The 20,551-nt window shown below is 34.1% G+C and overlaps 1 long non-coding RNA gene across 9 annotated transcripts in view; it reads left to right on the top strand.

Moving 5' to 3' along the window:
• The window catches only part of LOC106881631 (uncharacterized), a 402,087-nt gene that overhangs the window by 83,403 nt on the left and 298,133 nt on the right, over positions 1–20,551 (top strand). The window contains exon 1 of one of the 9 annotated variants that reach the window (XR_016237607.1): positions 19,913–20,551. This exon is cut by the window's right edge and continues 479 nt beyond it. The exons of 7 other annotated variants lie outside the window; for them this stretch is intronic. This is a non-coding gene — a long non-coding RNA (uncharacterized LOC106881631). Of the gene's footprint in view, positions 1–19,912 lie in introns of those variants that run through there. One more of the 9 variants, XR_016237602.1, reaches the window with a different exon arrangement.

The following is a 20,551-nucleotide window of genomic DNA, read 5'->3' as shown; positions in this document are numbered from 1 at the left end:
GAGGGTATAAGTTTTGTTTTTATATCAGCACCAACCAGCTTGATATGTTTACATGTCCATGAGAAATTTCTGATAGAAACCGATAAGATACTTTCGATAGAATGTTAGCATTTTTGTACTAGTATCTGAAATCATATCTCCCCGCCCTAGTGCTTTTGAGTCACGATCTCAAGGAAATCACTATGGAAGCTCTATGCTGCTCCACTAAAATTGGAGCAACACTTCTTTCGAAATTCTCCCAAGCTACATTGTATACTGGTTAAACTTCATATCATCTTTCCATGCTTTTTTTTTTTAATATTTTGAATAAATCTGTATCTTTCTAAAAAGGGGGTTTCTGCAATATATATTGATAGTCCCCTCATGCATGTATATACAGCTGATTGATTTGAATTGAGTTCCTTATTATTTTTCTTTCAGTCCCTCTCTTCTTGTACTGGCGTGCTTCACTGATATGTTTTAACTTCTGTTTGAGTGTAATTAATTTGTCTTCGACTGTTCTCATTTTTGCATTCTTATTCTTCTGATCACATACTTCTTGAATGAACGTGATCATAAGAACACACACACACACACACACACACACACACACACACACACACACACACATATATATATATATATATATATGTATGTATGTATATCAACTTATTACACATTAAAAATGAGCTGCTAATAGTTTCATGCTTTTACGATACGTTGAATAGGCAGATTTATAAACAGGGCATGTATCTCCTAACAATCTTTCAGACTCTATTTATGCATTAAGTATATTTGCTAAGACAGGACCCTGGACAATGAAAAAATAAGTTTTAAAAAAAAGAGAAGAAAAACGGGAAAGTTAATGCAAAAAGTGGAATCAGAGATGGAAATGTAAAAAAGAAAACGAAGATCCTTGTCCTCCCTCTACGAAGGTCTATAGAAGTAAACACTTGCCTAAGGTGCCACATACTAAGACTGAACCCAAAACCACATGGTTGCAAAGCGAGCCTCTTAACCACACAGCCATGGCAGCACATACACACCTACATGTGTATAGGTATACATATGTATAGGCACACATACGTATTTGTATACATGTCCTCCCTCGTAGGGGGAGGACAGCGATCTCTGTCTAATAAAACTATTAGTTTCTCTTTCGTAATGTGCATTAAATTGATATTTATCTGTCACTGGATGGAGTTCTTTTTTCATGATTCTACCTATATGATATATATATATATATATATATATATATATATATATATATATATATATATGTATAAATATATACATTATATTTATCTATATATATATAAATATAATATATACATATATATAAATATATACGTGTCTGTGTATATACATGCCTGTATATCACTATGTTCCAAGTTGCTGGTCACCGTTTTGCACCAAGTAATCTGAAATTTTGCACAAAAGCACATCTTTATGAGAGAAGTGAATTTTTCTGATAGTCTGTAAAGCTAGGCATCACCATTGACACTAGTTATATTCATTACACACACATACACACATCTCTGTGTCTATAGGAATATGTATATATATATTTGTATATATATATATATATACTAGCGGAAATACCCGGCGTTGCCCGGGTTAAAGAGAATAATGAAATCTAAAAACGCCGTCTAGACTACGCAACTCTCAACTGTCAGTAGCTACGATACCATATTTCTACATTAATAACTCTCCAATCCATGCCAGCATGGAACATAGATATTAAGTGGAATGCTAGAAGAAAGTTTTCAACTCATATGTATATAAAGTAAATACACGTAATTCAGAAACACGTTTTGTGTATTTTATTTCATAACCAAACAAACAGGTACAGATTATAAATAATGAAAGGCCAATTTTGGTGATTCATTTGACAGAGGTAGTAGAGAGACAATGCGATGATAAATCTGAGGCTGGATCTTGAAAGTTTGGATGAATGCTGCCTCAGTTAAATCTCTTGTGGTTCCAAATGATGTCATCTGTAGTACAGCGTCGTATTGTCTAATTTTGTTTTGCAAATGTTAGGAATCTTGGTCAGTTGATGATAACAGTTTCTTCAATAGCTCTGGAGGTTGGGGATTGTGGAATTGTTGGGAATGTTTTTAACTTTGGTGTTATATGTATTGCTTGAATTTCTTTGACATATGAAATATATGTATTTTCACTGGGTTTGTAAAAGAGAGTTGTGTAGTTCTCGAGTTTTAGGGATTCACACAGACACACAGACAGACAGACACACATTCTCATCTTTATATATAGATATATATATATATACACACACACACGCACCCAAACACACGTATATATATGTATATCAATATAAATATATGAAAGTCAATGAAGTTTCGTAAAAGAAGGTGATCATGTACATAGTTTGTTCCTGTTGTGATTATAACACCTCGTTGTAAACAATGTTCCTTGTTTCCCCTTGTGGAGCATATGCAAATAAGTTTTTTTTTTGCTGCCCACTCTTGAGCAGCCAACATACAGTTGTCCATGTGAGAAGCGGGGCTCTTCCAAGAGAAGACCAGCTACAGACGGTGCTCATCTGTGATGTTCGGGTTAAAATTTCATCAACATCAAAAATATATGAATTTTCATGGGAGTTATGGCCGTTATGCATAAAATATAATTTCCAAATTGCAGACAAAATTTACAATCGATAAATGTCTTAGAACAACCAGTCTCTCATATGGGAAGGCCTTGAAATCAATGTTACCAACTGGGGACTATGTGTGTCGCAGTGATAATAAAAAGACTCAAAGGAGGTCTGCAACGAAATAATTTTACTCAACACTTTGCAAGTGAATCAGTGGAGGCAAAGATGCGTCTCATTTACTTGACAATTTATGCACCACATTGCAGAAATCACAATGTAAGTATATCTGAAAGGGTAGTCTTACACTGTTGTACCGTTGAATTACAAATAATGCTCATCTGTTATGTTCGGGTTAAAATTTCATCAACATCAAAAATATATGAATTTTCATGGGAGTTATGGCCGTTATGCATAGAATGTAATTTCCAAATTTCATAAAGATCCATTCGGTACTTTTGACGTAGTTTTGGATAAGAAAACAAATGACTAACGTGTGTGTTTGTGTCCATGTGTATGTGTGTGATGGGTGTATATATGTATAGATATCTGTATGCATGTATATATATGTATATATGTGTACATATGACATGTACATCTATATATATATATATATATATATACATACACATGTGTATACATATACATGTACATGTATGAATATAGACCTCTCTCTCTCTATATATATCTATACATCTATATATATACATATACATCTCTCTCTCTCTTTCTCTCTCTCTCTCTCTCTCTCTCTCTCTCTCTCTCTCTCTCTCTTCTCTCTCTCTGAAAGTATCTGTCATTACAGTATCGAAATGTGATTGTTTCAATTAGAGGAATAACGTGTACATATACATCTATATGTATACATATACATCTCTCTCTCTCTCTTTCTCTCTCTCTCTCTGTCTCTCTTTCTCTCTCTCTCTCTCTGAAAGTATCTGTCATTACAGTATCGAAATGTGATTGTTTCAGTTAGTGGAATAGTTTCATTTTTAAAGTGAAAGTATTTGACATGAGTGTTTTTGTTTCACTTTTGACACGTAATACTTAAATAGTGGAGGAGATATTATGTTGCCGTGGGCTCGAACTCTGCAGGAAGTTAAAAAAAATTTTTGACTAAAACACAACTGGAACCCTAAGTAAGGCATCTGTAAAATTTGAATGAAATTGGTTGCGTAGTTCTCGAGTTTTAGGGATTCACACAGACAGACAGACAGACAGACACACATTCTCATTTATATATATAGAGATACATACATGTACATATATTTGAGTTGCGTTTGTGCCTTTTACCCTAACGTATCTCTGTACGTATCTCTTTTATCGCCTACTTTCTCCTCTTCTCTAGAATATTCTCCGTGTATACGATGTTATGTCCAGAGCATCACACTTAACCTTCACTTTATAACTGTTTTTCTCGATCACCAAACTAATTATATCCACTGTGAAAGTCATCATGTATTTGAAATGGTCATTTGTTTTACGTACATGCACACATACATACATAAACTACATGCATACATCATGTGTGTGTATGTGTGTATGTGTGTGTGTTACTTGTGTGTATGACTTTGTCGGCGGGCTGGCAAGATCGTTAGCACGCCTAGCAAAATGCTGCGTTCGTCTTTACGTTCTGAGTTCAAATTCCGTCGGAGGCCAACGTAGACTTTCATCCTTTCGGGGTCGATAAAATATGTACCAGTTGAGCATTGGTGGTCGATGTAATCGATTTACCCCGATCCCTACCTCTCGCAAAATTGCTGGCCTTGTGATAAAATTTGAAAACAATGGCCACCATATTGATACTTCTGATATAGAAGGGAACATCACTTTATTTGCATATTAAAGAAAAGCTGCTACTTCGGGCTAAGAAAATTTGATACGTACTCCAGCTTTAACATTTAATACAGAAGTGAGTGCAGACTGACTCGTTGATATTTCAGAAAGTGATGTCATGTCAACCAGAGGTCAGTCTTTGCAGCCAAGCCTCTAAGAACTGTGAAATTAATTACAATCGAAATCATTTAGCGATTTTGGATTATTTAAAACTTAAGTGGGTTATACGCGTGCGACACAAATTTTGCCCCTCACGTATAATAATAAAAATTTTTTTTAATAATAGTTAAAAGAAACCTCCTTGCGCATGCGTAAGGAGCTGAATCACACACTCACGCGAGCGCCGACAGCGTGACCTACATAGAGTGTCTAGACTGATATGGTTAGTCTAGACATCGGTGATAACATTTGTGTATCTCCTGGACACTTGATGTCATAATTTAATTGAACTACATACTTCAGACATGCACGCATCGACACTCGTATATACATTCTCATACGAATGGCAAATACCTGCACAGCATGAAGAAAATGTGTAATGAATCATAATTAATTGGAAATAAATACACCTAAGTAATAATCAAAACATTTTGAAAACAAGGTGTATATAAGTGTGCATGAGATAATTCTATATATATATATATATTATATATAGAGAGTGAGAGATAGGTAGATTGAATTTTGTGTTTATATGTGCCTATACATACAGATACAGATATGTATGTATATGTAAACATATATAAATGTGTGTATATACATATATATATATATATGTATATATATATGTATATATGTATATATATATATGTGTATATGTATGTATGCATATATATATATATATATATATATATATATATATGTAAAAATCTTATGTGTGTATACAAATATATATCAATACGCAGTTTACCTGTTTCCACGTGTTTATTTTTCATAATTGAGTCACAAGACTAATGCTGTCTTGACGAACCTGTTTGTCGTGAAATAGAATTTAATTCAAGAGCGTGGCAGTGTCTACAAAATGCGGAGGTAAAAAGGTCAGACACTATGCTTAAGGCTTCAAGTGCAAAGGCAACACAATAAGAAATGACAAAACACAGTAGATTGCAAATAACCGCAACAATAAATGATCCTCATTATAATAGTAACAAACGCATAAGAGAAGCTAGTAGCAAAAATAAACACCTGTAAGTGTAATAACTTCAATAAAAATCAAAGGAGATCGCAGATTATGAGATCACTGTACCAGCAACGCGTCTAACAATGGCTATGACATTTATAATAAAAAGAAGCGAAACAATTAAGTGATAATTGTCGTTCTTTATAAAGATGATCGTGTTTCAGTATACAAGGATAACTTGATACAATTAGGTTTACACAAAAAGAAGACTAAAAGAGATTCGTGTGACTGTTTAATAATAGATAGACAACCACTTCTAGCATCGGGAATTTATAATGCAAAGCAATTTGCTAACGTGATCTGATCTATCGAGAAGAAGAAAGGTGCAGGCAACCACTGTGTACTAGTTATCTTTGCTAGACACTTGTTGAAAAATAGTGTCCTTGAGCTAAAGAAAGCTTAAAAGAACTGCGTTTCTGTTTACCTTCATAACAATTTTCTTTTTCAGACAATTCTCTCTCAATTTCTCCCTCTCTCTCCTCTCTCTCTCTCTCTCTCTCTCTCTCTCTCTCTCTCTCTCTCTCTCTCACTCTCTCACTCTATGCACACATACACACACGCACACGTTTATATATATATATATATATATATATATATATATATATATATGTATATGTATGTATATATATATATATATATATATATATATATATATATATATATATATATGTATATATGTATATGTATGTATATATATATATATATATATATATATATATATATATATATATATATATATATATATATATATATATATATATATATATATATATAAGATATATATATCTATATATATAATAATAGTTAAAATATATACATACATACACGCACATATATATACATACGTGTGTGTGCGTAAGTGAGTGTATGTATACAGAAATTCATCACGTTATCACGTTACGAAAGTGATGCGTTCCCGAAAATCTTGTCGTATCTTGAAGTCCTGTGTTACGATATTTATTTTTCACGTTGATTTTTATAGTATAAAGTAAGATGTGTTCCGACAGTTTTCTATTTTTCTCTTCCTTTGAAACAATGAGAAACAAATAGCACAACCACTTTTATGTACGAAAATAACAATTTCTAAGCATCCACAATACAATATGTGTATAAATAAACATTTCTAGAGAAACACGTTAGGGTTTAAATAAAAATCGTAATATATTAATAATATATGATCTTACAACACAAGATGTTAAGTACTGTGTAAGGAGTGGTGACGTAATGAGAGTTGCCAGGAGGAGGAGGTGGGACACTGTCTTTTATTTTATAGTTTATTATCATCAACTTCTGCTTGAGGGATGAAGAACTTATACCAAGTTGTCTGATATTTATGGTGCTGCATCTCTTTGCACAGCTCAGTGTCGGAACTGAGCTCATTGTAAACACTTCTTGTAATTTATATGTCACATTCAAATTTTAGGGTCGTTATCAGCAAAAATTGCCGACCTTCTTCTATAAGTTCTAAGCTTTTAACAACATTCTTTGTAGTAAATTTAAATGGATTTACTGGAATTTCCGTATTTTCATCTGCATTCTCGGTTTGCTCTTGTTCTACCAGCATAGTTGTTCGTTAGATAAACTTTTCTATTAGACACTAGCAACGAAATCACATAATCCTCTGTGATTTCTTGAAACCCTACATAATTTGCATGTCTCAATATATATCGCTATATTTCATGTAGACTTTTGCCTGTAGAAGACTTGTAAAGTCATGAAAACGTTTAGGCCATAAGTTGAGGGTTTCATTTCGTCCTATGACTCAACTATTTTATTTTATGAGCAATAGAAAAATGGGGAGAGAAAAAGCCAATCAGTGGGCCAGAAATTGGCGTGAGGTAGTGAATAACATCGTTTAAAAGCAACAGTATCATCTCTTGCAATAGCATAATCTCTTGCAGGGATGTATTCTGCAGTTAGTTTCACATAAGCTTTGCAAAAAAGAGAGTAGATGTTGGGGGCAATTAATTCCTGGCTCTCTAGAGAAATGTAAATTTTTGTGTTGCAATCTTTGCTGTGTTTTATATGTTCGTTCGCTAGAAGAGATCCTCAATAATGGCGAAGCCTAGTATTTTTTTTAGCTAACTTGAAAGTTCCATTTGCATGCTGTTCATGCTATGGAGATGCGCTAATAATTTCAAGATATCGTAATTGAAGGAGGCAAGATTTTAATGTTGAGACTGAACGACGTTTTCAATGGTCTCTTTGGAATTAGTTCCGGCTTGGCGTGAGATGTTGAGGTTGCATGTAAATGATACATGCATGCATAAATTTAGGAAGGAATAAAGACTAATATCATTTGAGTAGGAGTAGGCTTTATTGGAGGTGAAGGTTAATAGAACGTTGATGTATACGAGAAAGAGGGGAGGGACAAAACTGAACCCTGGAGCGCACAAGTGTTGAAGGGTTGTAAGCCAAAGAGCTTCATCAACAAAGCGGTGATAGTGCAATCTCACTACAAGCCACCAAGAGCCAGACAGAACGTATACGAGTACGAGAGTAGTATTAACAGAAGATTTGTGTTTCAGACACGGCTGAAAACGTTTTTGATGTCCAGTGCACAAAACGATATTGTTTTACCAAATTTCTCGCGGGTGAGGGCTCACCGGTCTATGACACAGCAGGTTTTGGTTTTACGAAAGCTGCGTGGGTTTTCGGGTTATCATTTAAGCGGGAGATAAATGAATAAATAAATAAAATATATATATATATATATATATATATATATATATATATATATATATATATATATATATATATATATATATATATATATATATATATATATATATATATATATATATATATATATATATATACACACATATATATATATATAAGGATTCACTTTTCGTAATGAGATAAAAAAACCAAGGCTATGTATATTTTAGAACATTTATAAATAGAAGGTCTTACAGCTGTTTCCAGGATATTTTGGGATTTATGGAGGGTCAGAATTGGGAACACAAACAGGACAGTGGAGATATACAAGAAAACTGAACGAGAACAAACATGGGGGGTCATTAGACCAGAACGAAAGTAAAATAGCTAACGCTGGAGAAATAGTTTCTTTGAAAAGAGAAAAGATAGAAGAGAGAGATAGAATAAAGAGAGATAGATAGAAGGAAAAGGAAGATGATCACGTGAGGAAAAGAAAGATAGACAATGGTCACGTATGAACAACGAGAGGGAGAAAAAGAGGAAGAGAGGGAGAGAGACAGAAAGAAAAAGGTGAAGGGGAGAAAATGGGACTTAGACAGGGATGAAGAGAAAACAGTACAGAGTCACATCAAAAATATACATACTACATATATATATATATATATATATATATATATATATATATATATATATATATATATATATATTATGTATGTATGTATGATTGACCGTTGACTGGACACTATTCAATTTTTTTTCTCCGTGTTTTTCTCCTTGTCTCCGTATTCTTTCTGTTGAAGAGCGTAGCTCGAAACGTCAAAGACTTTCCGTATTCCCGAGCGTCATACTAATACATCCTTTTGTTATTTACACCACTTGTCCTCGTCTGTTGTTGTTTTTTTCGTATATTCTCCCATATATATATATATATATATATATATATATATATATATATATATATATATATATATATATATGTACATAGACACACATACTCATATATATATATATATATATATATATATATATATATATATATATATATATATATATATATATACATATGTATATATAAACGCATGAGTAACATGAAAATGTGTGTATTGCATATAAAGTACATAAATACATACGCACGCGCGAGCGCACACGCACACACATTCATATAGACACAGACACGCACACACACACACATATCTATACCCATTACATTTAACTGGTGTTCCATATAAAAATGCTTCCATGTATTGTTTCTGTAAACTAGTTTTTGTTTTCCATCATTCATATTACATCTATCTCTTTATGTATTTTGAATTCATTCTACTTTCTGTATTTTTTGTCTCGTACATTTTCATTCTTCGTATATCTTTCCATCATTTCAGTTAATCTTTCTCAACATAGCATAGTTTTCACCCTCTTTCACACGTAACATTCCTTCCTCCCCACGCTTATCTTCAATTCAATTTTCATTTGATGTTTAATATTTGCAACTTAGTTTATTTAAATTTTGTCAGATTCGCTTAAGCATCGCTCACGATTAAACGATTCTTAGCTCTGCATGTGTGGAATAGTAAAATACAATACGAAGAGTTTCTCGAAAATAAGGTAGATATATTTTGCTCTTTTATGTAAGTATGAATATATGCCAAAAATCTGATATCAGTTTCTCGATTCGGTATTGCTGAACAATTATTCCGAAAATTGTTCGAACTGAATATGGCAAATCTTTACCATTGATTATACATAAAACAAGTGTTTTACTCTTCATAATACTCTCATATCTTTTCAATGTATATTAATGATGAGACGATTACAATGCAAGATGACCTGCAGCATAAGTTGGTGCATTTGGTAACAACATTTACTTTCTGTTTCATTTACACGTCATTAATCGCTTAGTTAAATGAATAAGACACCTACGTATACCTATCATGATAAAACTAATACACATGTATACGTATCATGGACAATTCTATCACAATGCGGTTTTATACCTAAGAAAATGATGTTATACTAGTAAAGCAAGTTAAGGAAACTGTTAAAAAATCATTTAATTAGTTTATGTGCTCTTTGCTCGTCATTGCTAAATAACGAAGCTATTTTGAATACATCTTCATCTGGCAACCACACCAGTTAACACATCTTTAATCATTCTTTAACAAATCTAGAGTTGAATTTTCATCTGCTCAATTCTTTTCTTCAGTTGATACGCAGAACAAACTGTTATTTTAAATTCGTCATCATGTATAGAGAAAAATTATAATAAAAATATCAGTTTCCATCTGTTCTACGTGAACATACGACAGCTTTTTACATTTGATGTAATACATAAAGCGATCTGTAGATTAAAGGTGTTATTATTCTATCTCTTTTGTGCCAAATGTCCTTATTTCCTGTAACAACCCGTTATCTTTTTAGTTTTTCTATCATTTATATAAAGAGAATGTAGGTCATTTGGTTGCTTTCAGATAACACAATGGTCTGAAAAGAAACAGTTTCGAAACTGCAAAGAATACAAAAATATAAAATTATAATAATTTTGTTTAACATTGCTGATATGTTATGAGAATCAGTCAATTATATCTAGTTATGCCACATAAATATCACGAAACTTTTGTCTATACATTAGAACATTAAAGATTAATAATGTAACAGTATCTCCGAATACATTCATCATTACCATTTAATACTAAGTACAGGAGATTGAGGTTAAACTCCTTCCTCGCTGTGTTTAGCAGTTTATATTAATTACGGATATTTGGTGTCAAATTATTGATAATGTGAATAAAATTAGAATGAGGATAAATTAATTTTATATGTAAGGCTAGGTTTCAAAGATTTTTCAACATTTGAAACATATTCTCGGTCTAATGATACAACTTACCAAATTGTATAGTCGACCTTATCATAGTGGGAAGCAGAATCTACTCACATGGGCATTAACACTACACATAGATGATGTTACAGATTCAAGTATATATAATGTTCGAGTAGGGACCCATTTTTACATTCCCATAAATGCTTCTTCGCCGATCATGCCTTTTATATTTTTTTTAAAATTCTGAATATGTGTTCACTCGGTGACAGGTATTCACAAGCATAATTTCTTTCCTAAATGTCTATAAATAGAAATACTGAGTATCCAAAATAATGTGCAGTGAGACAATTCGGTCATCAGAAGCTTGAACACAAATCTATAACAACATCGCAACCTTGTTACTTGGATCAAACTGTATATTTCAAAATGAACCATTTATAACTTAACCCAGCTCAGATACATTTGCTATTAAAGCCTTACGTCAATTGTTTGAAATCGGAGTTTAATCATTAGAAACATTATCGAAATGTTTTGTAAGCCTTCCATCACAAATTATCCCACTCGTCTGCTTGTCCCTCTGTCTGTCTGTCCCTATCTCTCTCTTCTATAGATATTTTAAAGTATACTACTCTCCTGAGTTGAACTATGCTATATACCTTGACTGCACAACAAATTTGCATGACTCTTGTTCCCAAAATATATATTAATTTTCTACATTCCTAACTAAATACTTTTTATTCATTTCATTCTAAAATTGCCTTTACCTTAGAAATCTCGTTTTTCTATTGAATAGCAACCAACTTGAAAGATCAAATTAACATGTATCATAAAATCCTTGCCTATTGTATCATAAAAATCCTTGCCCATTCAAGACATCTTGAATAAATGTTCTTTCTATCCTACTGGAACTAACATTAAAATCCAGACGATGAAATCTAAAATATAATTGTAACTATGAACAGAAGCCATATTAATGTTGTGCTATAGTCAGGTAAGGATCGACTTCATTACAGACAGAGGTTTTTTTACAGGTAATTATATAACCCAGTACTAATTACTTTTGATCGAGTGGTCGGCTTGCCCAGTGAAAGTGGTGTGTGGGTACTAATAACCCACAAATCCTGTCAAAGATAGACCAGAGCTCCTTGAAAGTCAACGCACCGATAACCAAAGAATGAGATGGGCGCCATAAGCATTATGAAGTCAAATGTGCATTTGGAAAGGAATTTACACCAACGTTGTACCGGAAAACACAAAACTGAGCGGAAACGAAAAGAATGTTTAAAAAATTAGGTATTCCGACGACAAGAATAATATGGAACTACTAAATAGAATAGAAGACAATTTAATTTAGTAAAATTGTTCTTAAATGTTCGATAGTTCTCAACAGACTCAATAAAAGATTTCTAAAATAAATAAATAAGAGAGATCGTATATAAGAGGTAAATATTAAATATCAAATTGAAATAGTAGAGTATTTTTTCCCATAAAAATAATTGATTGACCATAAATAAAAAATAAACTTAATAGAAAACAAAGTACAGCAGAGTTGCTGTAGATAATTGTGAGCTAACCTGTATACCGTACTGTACCTATTTTCATGCTTGCAGGTTCAAAGTTTGAATATCTGTTTGGTTTGATTTGAATAGGATCTATTTTCATACATTATTTCATATATACACAATAGGTTATTAAATGTTTATAATGGGTACAGTCTATATAGACAAAATATGAAGACAATCATCAAAATCGTAAGAATTGGCACATAGTCAGGTGTCTGGCAAATAGTCAGGTGTTTGACGTTTATATTTTAATTATAATTGTTTTCATATTAACTCATGTTATCGGAAGAATGCATGAGATATTATATGGTGTCGTTTCTTTTCATTTTAAAATATTTACCTTATAATTAATTCAAGGTATTACACTTAAACAAAAATGCTATAGGCACTCAGTTAACAATTTTTCATTATCTTATGTATCACATTTTGAATGTAGACCACCCTAATAAAATTTAAGTGAAAGGATCGCTAAGAAATTGAAAATTGTAAATGTAATGAAATAATTTTCTTGCATAAATGTGCTGTCTGTTAGTTTTAGGTGTTTACAGTATATTTTTACTCTATGACACTCATCCTCTGAAAGAAAAAATAGTTTGCTTTAAGTACAACACCCTTTAAAAATAATCTCTTGAACAACATCAGTGTAAATATAGAAAACTGTTCCTTTTGTTTTTTTGAAATTCTGATCATGGAAAAAAACTATTTTATAAATGTGATTATAAAAATAACTCTCCGCTCAAACTTGATAGGCTAACACGCATTCATCAACTCTTTCCAATAGGAGACGAATTGTCAATTTGGAACTTGTACTGAACGTTAAATGTTCTGAATCAAGAATTTATAATCTGCTGTTTGTACCGATTCCTTCCAGCTACTCAAGACACTATCATATGGCATTAATCTAGTTTTGCTAGAGCACAATTTTTCATTCACCCTCTTTAGTTTACTCCTTTGTGATTCGATTTGAAATCCTATCAGCATAAAAACGACTAAAATCTGCAGGCAAAAATAGACTCGTGACAAACATTTACTCTTGGTTTAACAGAATTTTTATTTTGCTCCATTTGATGGGTAAATGTAGTAATAACTTCTACAGCTGCTGCCGACTGATGACCCTTTTATGAATAGTGTTTTGTTGTTTCTCTGTGGGGGTAAATGATTCTTTTTGAATATTTATGAGATACGAACCTCCTCTTGTCCTTTATCTTAGACTGTAAACTCCATAAAGTTGCAGCCATTGATGCATAACTCAGCGTTGCATTGTTTCAGTTTGATACTCTTTACTCTGTCACTTCACCTCTTTAAAGCAAACATTTCACATGTCTCCAGGATTTCGGATCGTCAATTCTTTATTTTTTCGTTCTCTCTTTAAAACAATAAAGCAATAAATAAAATGTAATATCGATCAGATACTAGGCATTTTACTGCGTAGGTTCTTTTGTTGCTAAGATAGAAATGGCAAAAATAGGTTCGTGTTTCAACATCACGCTCTACAAATTTCAGAGAAATGAAAAGAAAAATCCCCCTCTTCCCATTTCACAAAAAGACTACCAATAAAACTGAGGGGACAGTCACATATGCTTAGCATATGACAGCTGAGGGGACAGTCACATATGCTTAGCAAGTGGACGTGCCACTAGAAAGTAGTACGAGGAGCAGCTCTCCCTAATGCACATAAACCAATATATTTGATAATCGAATGGGATCATCTAGCACACATGCAGTCAGAATCCTTGCAGGACTCTCAAATTTACCTTCTAGAAATAATGCTCAGAGAGGACCATCATCGTATTTATCAGAGCATTTAGTCAGAATGCATATCAATGGCCATCTTCACCACCATTGTTAGTGATGAAAGGATTAAATAGTAATTAAGTTATATAACATCAGCAGATATTTTTATGTTTATATATTAAGGTGGCACGCTGGCTGAATTGTTAGCACATCAGACAAAATGCTTTGCGCCATTTCTTCTGGAAGGTAGTAGAGCAGAGCCAAGAGGAACGATGTGAGAAGGTGCACTCAAAAAGCGACTTAGGTGGAACGATTTGAGGCGTATGGCACCTCTTAGAATAAGCTTTATCTTCAGCTCTGTCTATGATCTTCTGCCTTCGAATATGAATCTAGTGAAGTGGTGCAAACCAGATAATCCTGAATGCCAACTCTGTCGGGGTAGGTAGACGATGAAACATGTTCTGGTTACGTGGAGGCACAATCAAGTGCTTAAGGAGATCGTACGCACGATAAGTACATCGAGAATAAAACCAGAATCTCCAACAATATTCTAGCGTCAGAAGGCAGCAAATTATGGCCACGAACAGCTATGCCATATGGGGCACGGGAATGGAGTCTTCTGGGTGTGAGGATGACTGGGAACCAACCTCACAGGATCATCAAAACAATCAGAAATTATCAGGAAGAGTACTCCATTCCATTTCATTAAAGCAACTGCTTTTGATTGAACTCACCGTGCCGTTTGAAATTAGAATGGAAGAAGCACACTGAAAAACAAGCCATTGAGGCCAACAGCCTGAAGGAAGCGAACTTCCAGATCAAGGTACTCGTCATTGAGGTTGGAGTCAGATGTTTTGTGGGCAATACTGCTTACGATCTAATGAAACAGCTCTCAGTCTCTGGAAAGAACAAGACGAAAGCCCTAAAAGCAACATCAGAAATAATAAAGAGATGATCCAGCTGAATCTGGTCGAGGAGGAACAAAGACTCCCTTTATACCGTTTAAAAGAAATATTTTTGTGTTTTAGCGCTAAGGGAAGTAACTCTCAGTGAGTCAAGGTGACAGCGTTGACGTTTCACTGCAGCCGTGACAGCCAACGTTATTTCTTCTTTGAATATAAGTTTGAAAGCTGAGTCAACTGAAAGGCGTTACAACCATATAAAATCTCGAGGCGATCTAAATGCATAAGTCTCCAAGTGGCTAAAAAGTGTCATCAGAAAGATACCCAGTCCCCTTAGAGAGTAAGAAGATAGGGGATGAAACACTTGCCTGATGGGGGTTTCTTCTCTGGAGACCTACTGCTGTTCAGCTTTATTGAGAGTTTCTTATCACTGAGTTCAAATTTCACCGAAGTCGGCTTTGTCTTTCATCCCTTTCTGGGTTGATAAACTGAATACTAATTGGGAAACGACATCAATGCAATCCATCCTTTCTGAGTCGATAAAATAAGTACTATTTGAAGACTGAGGTCATTGTAATCGACCAGCCGTCCCCTACCTGATAAAATTTCAGGCGTTGTGTCTGCAATAGAAAGAATTGTGTTTAGATATTTGCATCGATAAATACATCTACAGCTAATTCTATAATTGTATATTCCCATGTATAATCCAAGGAAGTGTTGTAGAAATAAATGGCCTCCAATAAGGAAGCGAAAAAAAGATAATGATGGTTCCAAATTTTGGCACAAGTCCAGCATTTTAGGGGGACCGAATCAGCTCTACGATTTTGCAATCGTGAGTGCCATATACAAACGACCAGGCCACGTCCTCACTGCATGTGTATATATGTATATAATACTATAAATTATACATCGTACATGAATGCATATATGCACGTACATATGTGTTTGCGAGTAAATGCGTTTGTGCATGTATTCGTGTGTATGTATGTACATATGTGTGTGTGTGTGTAAGTATGTATGTATAGTCATGCACATATATATTATACAAATACAGAAAACACACTCTTTGTCTTATATGTGTATGCGTGTGGACTGTACATATAGTCTGAGTTTTCGTATTGTAAGTATTCGCACAAATAACTAAAACTGTTTTTTGATAACATTTAATCTAAACTAAGCGTTCTTATAAATAGTGTCTGGCATTAGGCCAGATAGTTATAGGTGTTTTCAATTGATTTCCAGTATATTACGAACAGGGAAAAGCTAAGTTGACTCCAGTGGTTTGTAAAGTCATGATGTATATAGATTAACTAAATAATTCGAGACATTTTGCACGGTTTTATAACGACTCAGCTATTTAGTGCCATCCACTCATATAACTATAAACGACCTATCAACATAACTCAGTGAATAAAACGTTCCTTATATATCCTATATCGCTAATCCTTAGCAGAACCATACGATATCACCTAGACATGCATTAAATTCAAATCATCTACTATACACGAAACAGAATAACAAACCACTTTATTCTACAGTAGTATTATGGTAATGTGATCTAGGATTAGACGGAGATTGCTTACTTAGTCAAAGTGCGGGAGCAATTAACTTTCGTGTATGTATATATGTATATATATGCATAAGTGTGTGTGCGCGTATATATATATATATATATATATATATATATATATATATATATATATATATATATATATATATATATGCATATGCGCGCGCGTATATCTGAGTGTGTGTGCGTGTCTTTGTGTGAACCTTCCATCATTTCGGGGTCGATAAAATAAATACCAGTTAAGAGCTGGGGGTCGATGTAATCGACCAGTCCTTACCCAAAAATTTCAGGCCATGTCTTGTAGTAGAAGTTATTGTTGTTGTTATTATTATTATTATTATTATTATTATTATTATTATTATTATTATTATTATTATTATTATTATTACTATTATTAAGACAGCCAGCTGGCAGAATCGTTGACGCACATGCTAAGCAGTATTTCGTCCGTCTTTACGTTCCGAGTTCAAATTCCGCCGAGGTCGACTTTGCCTTTCATCCTTTCAGGGTCGATAAATTAAGTACCAGTGAAACGCTGGGGTCGATGTAATCGACTAGTTCCTTCTCCCAAAATTTCAGGACTTATGACTTCAGTAGAAAGGATTATTATTATTATTATTATTATTATTATTATTATTATTATTATTATTATTATTAAAACTTATTGTAATATGGCTTGGGAATACAAACGTTGTTTTAAAATCCCCTTGCATCTTCGGCTTCATAGCCTTAAAAAGAAGTCAGCCTGTCACCTTTCTTTTGCTCCCGCATTCACGTTATCCTTTTTCAGAATGGGGTGCATCTGGTTCTCCTTGCATTGACATAACTGCATTCTTGCTTTGGTGTATCAGCAAGGGTACTCAAGGCTTGATCGTGTCACCAGGCATACTCTAAACAGGGAAATTGCGTGCTGCCGAAACATGCTTTAAAGTTGCATGATTTCCATGCCGATGATAACTAGTTTCGTTCCAGCACTACTGACTGATATTGGCTGCGAATGGAATCACATCGTACACAGCTTTCAGGAAAGATTGCATCTCGCTCTGTTTGATTTTCGACCATAAAAAACCACGATTTCTCTTGCCTATATTATTCAGGCGGTATATCCAATAGTTCCATTTACATCCCAGTCCAATCCATGCCTTCTTCTCCATACCTGTCTCTTACTTCATCTCCAGTGAAATCTGTTCCACCTCAAAGCTTTTCTTACGGTCGACTTCCTTCAAATCAACATTATTTGCTGGATCGCACGAACAGTAAGGTCCACGTAATCCCGCAGTATTAAAGTAGTGTTTGCCGCTTTAAACATCTCTACCAATAATAGAAATACACTTCTCTACCATCTGTAACTTTGCAGCATTATCAAACGGCCTAACATCTGTAAAGCATGACGGGAGCCCACACCACTTTTCCAATATCTTCATTCTTATTAATGGTACTTTATGCACTTGATGTGGCCAACACCATACTCAGAACTTCCCTGCCAAACCACACTCGTCAATGTTAGTTAGAACCTGGCTCAACATGGCCTCAGTCTCACTCAAAATCGCTCTTGTCATCATTTAAGTTTACTACGTAGACATGGCCAACGCTTAATCCCCTACTTCCTGATAAGTGGACTCAACTCCAGTGTCAAAGCAGAATTTCTTAATCTGACCCTGCATTATAAACAAACTGCAATATTTTTTAACCTGACTCTGCATTATCAACAGACTGCAACATTTTAAGACTTTTAATTCGTCATTAACAGAATAGTTAACCTAAATGCACTAGGAGTGATTTTGTTTTCTTCCATTGCAGCATTATCTTCCATAGAAGCGCGCAAGAGTGGTGGAAATATGTATCACCTGAACTTCATTTCCACCAATTAACTTCTTGTACATTTCAATATCTAATTCATGACCATCACGATGAGGAGTGGAGGAATGGTACATTGCACCACGATACCTATTTTCATGTCACGAATTTCGCATTAGAAGGTACCTCACACGCCCAAGGAAAATAAAAACCTAAACAAAAGCTTTTTTTATTTTATTCTATATATCAACGCATGCAAAACTGTTTCTTATGCATTTACCTGATCAAGCCAGACAATCTGAACATGCTTTCCTCACTTATTACTCTAAATAGAGCTCAAAATAAATTGAGCATCCACAAGACAGTTTCGAAGGTTTTTCAAGTGTAACATTCACTGACAATACAACACGAATGTAAAAATCACCCTTCTTGCTTAAGCGTCTGCGGAGCCCCTTGACGATACTTTGAATGATCACTGCCTGTGATGAAGATTTGTAAAGAGGGGATTGATGTTCGGATCAGAGCAAAGAAGTGGCGCTGAATACAAGACAAACACATGCCTTCAGCCCGGCCATTGATAAAAATTTACATTTAGTAGCATGGAGTCTACTGTGCAAGTATGATGTGGAAGATTTGGATAGAGCTATAGGAGATAACTGCAGACAAAATAAAGGGATTTGAGACATAGTTGTCAAAGAAGAGTGTAGCTTAAAATGGATCGATTTGAAGAAGCATTGTGGGTAACCTGTGTCAAATATATGTGAAGGTTAAATGCAAATACCCATTTACTACACACACACACACGAATATATATATATATATATATATATATATATATGAACATTTGACTGCATGTTTGTGTATATGAACATTTTACTACATATGTCTCTCTATATATGAACATTTGACTGCATGTGTGTGTGTGTGTGTGTGTGTGTGTGTGTGTGTGTGTGCGTGCGTGTGTGTGTTGAGGGGGGTTGCTATGTGCATGCGTTTGTCTGTGTATAGGATCGGGTTACGAAGGTATATAATATATCTATAAAATTAGCATTCTCTGAAATGTATATATTTCAGTAAGATACACTCTTGGTGTACACAACTTGTACACAATTTGTTCGGGTAGAAGTAGGAATTTAATGTACCATTTTATACTTCAAATACCCGGGTATTTCTTTCAGCTTCATGACAGGCATTTCACTGATTATTGCCAAGCGCTTCTTGTCTTTGGTCTGTATGTGATATAATATGTACATCTGATACAGTGTCTCTCTACGGTAGCCCGTTTGAACGGTCTTGACTAATACTGTATCTTACTGCATGATCAACAAGATGCAGACGTGTATATCTAAGTGAATAGATAAAGGAAAGTTAAACAAACTAAGGAGAAGAAAAAAATATTACAGAGCAAATATATGTAGACGAATAAGTAGGAAGAAAAACATTTAAAAGTTAATGCTTATGATGGTAGTGTGGGGCGATAAATGATGGCGATGTTATCGATGGTGGCGATTTCGATAGTAATAGCTGTTATCATTAAATAGGGATGGCTTAAGACAGAAAGCATTACTGCTGCTGCTGCTACTACTACTACTACGACTACTACTAATACGACTATTACGACGACGATGATGACGCCGTCGTCGACGACGATAACGACGACCATGCTGCAAATGCTGCAGTTGCGTCAGCAGCCGTCTCTACTGCTGCTCATGTATCTGTTAAGCAGGACTGTTAATGAACGGGCGTATATGCTGAAAGGGAGCAGAGGAACATAGCAGAGACATTCTTTAAATATCGTGCGATTTTTGGCGGAATGGAAAGAAAAAAGTAAAAATCAAAAGGACTTGCTAATTCTTTTACCCATATACCCTGCCATCCATTGATCAAATAATCGATTATTAGTT

The sequence above is a fragment of the Octopus bimaculoides genome, chromosome 20 (assembly GCF_046866305.1).
Source record: "Octopus bimaculoides isolate indiv1 chromosome 20, ASM4686630v1, whole genome shotgun sequence".
NCBI lineage: Eukaryota > Metazoa > Mollusca > Cephalopoda > Octopoda > Octopodidae > Octopus > Octopus bimaculoides.
This window is presented reverse-complemented; position numbering and strand designations above follow the sequence as displayed.